The following is a 2099-nucleotide window of genomic DNA, read 5'->3' as shown; positions in this document are numbered from 1 at the left end:
AACTTGCAAACCAGCAGACTTAACTTTTCATACTATTTACATGATCCTGGCTGCTGTCACTGTATTTCTGTTTACAGTAAATACGGTCAGTAAGTACAGAAAGTGAGCAAATAAATGAAAAATAAAGTACAAAAAAACTGAAGTCATATGTTTGAAGTAAATCATGAATCTGATCATTGTTTGAAATTATACAAGAATTATATACATAGAATACACATAATACACTTGAGCATTGACAGTTAAAAGCAAAGTTAACGGTTGTTTGATTCTGTAAATACAGAGACAATTTCAAAATGTCCAAATTAGTGTGTAAAGAAATTAAAACATCAAATGTAAAGCAGAGATGATTTTCAGGCATGAAAACTATAGTTTCACTCTGCAGATATATGAACACTGAACAGACTCTTCTATTGGCTGCAGTTAGACCAGTGTTGATGCTTCATATGTTTGATTATATGCAAACTCAGTGAGCTCCCTTGTTGCTGGCTATAAAAACATCACATCAGGCTGTTAGTGAAGTTCACATCTCTTCAGTTTCAACATAAACCATGCTGTCTGTAGCTCTGCTGCTGCTGTTGGCAGCTGGATGTGAGTCTCTCTGGATTTCTCAAAATCAACAATTCTGCTTGAACATTTTGTAACAAAACATTTCCTTTTTTAACAGGTGTGAAGTGTGAACAGTTGACACAGCCAGACTCTGTGACTGTGCAGCCAGGTCAACGTCTGACCATCACCTGTCAGGTCTCTTATGCTCTTAGCAGCTACCGCACAGCTTGGATCAGACAGCCTGCAGGGAAAGGACTGGAGTGGATTGGATACGATGGTGTTGGATACACAGCATACTACAAAGATTCACTGAAGAACAAGTTCAGCATCAGTTTAGACTCTTCCAGCAAAACAGTGACTCTAACTGGACAGAACGTGCAGCCTGAAGACACTGCTGTGTATTACTGTGCCAGAGAACCACAACAACACAAACCATCAGTAGACCTGAACAAAAACCCCTCAGTGCCTGAACACTTGTAACATGAAGCCACCAGAGGAGGAGCCCTCACACCACGAGTGATTTCAACACCAGCTCATTGTCACAGTAAAGAGAACATATATTTTAACAAGAAAAAAGTAAAAGGAATATAACATGTATTATAAAATAATAATTATAATATTTAATATACAGTTATGTTCAATATAACACATTTTCCTAAAAGTGTCTTCTGTGTGTGACTCACAATATTTGTATTAATGACATTATTTTAGTTAAAAACTGCATTTTCAAAAGAGCATCATCTAATAAGAAATGAAAAACAATTAATAAATGTATTTGTACTACATGCAACATTTGTTAATATTGTATTTGTTAATTATTCAAATATAATTACAATTCTCCCTTTAGGGATATTGTAACACTGGTTGTCCAAGTCTTCATGTGATGCAGACTGTGCTGAACAATGAACGGCAACAAACTGTCATTTTGTGTTTGTCAACCTTTTGCACAAATTATACTGAAAGCTGCTGAAGAGACTCAGTAAACATTCATTCTTCAGTTTCACCAAACTGTTCCTGAGATCAGAGTTAAATCCAGTTCCACACTGTGAGGAGGAGTCAATGCAAAACTCAGACGTCTTCCAGCTCTACTTATGTGACTGCAGAGAGGAGGACAGAGACCAGTGGACACACAGTTTAACATGATGGACTATAGGACAGGACTGCTGCTCTTAACTATCTGCTGGGCAGGTGAAGATAGTCACTGATCTTTGTCTCTGATGGCTTTTCTTTGTTTCATCACCTTATTTCACATTTTCTATTCTCTTGACAGGTGTTGATGGTCAGACTCTGACAGAATCTGAACCAGTGATTAAAAGGCCTGGAGAATCACACAGGTTGACCTGTACAGCCTCTGGATTTAGCTTTAGCAGCTCTTGGATGGCCTGGGTCAGACAGGCTCCTGGAAAAGCACTGGAGTGGATGGCGACCATCGAATATGACAGTGACAATATCTTCTACTCCCAGTCAGTCCAAGGCCGGTTTACCATCTCCAGAGACAACAACAGACAGCAGCTGTATCTGCAGATGAACAGTCTGAAGACGGAAGATTCTGC

At 38.6% G+C, this 2099-nt stretch overlaps 1 gene segment (V, D, J or C); it reads left to right on the top strand.

Annotated features, from left to right (window-relative positions):
* The first annotated feature begins 548 nt into the window (after window positions 1-548).
* LOC306786715 (immunoglobulin heavy variable 3-23-like) lies at window positions 549-1026 on the top strand. The segment is given in 2 exons: window positions 549-588; window positions 665-1026.
* The last annotated feature ends 1073 nt before the right edge of the window (window positions 1027-2099 follow it).

The sequence above is a fragment of the Melanostigma gelatinosum genome (assembly GCF_949748355.1).
Source record: "Melanostigma gelatinosum genome assembly, chromosome: 13".
NCBI classification, from domain to species: domain Eukaryota; kingdom Metazoa; phylum Chordata; class Actinopteri; order Perciformes; family Zoarcidae; genus Melanostigma; species Melanostigma gelatinosum.
The sequence above is the reverse complement of the archived record's forward strand: the minus strand, read 5'-3'. Positions and strand labels throughout refer to the sequence as shown.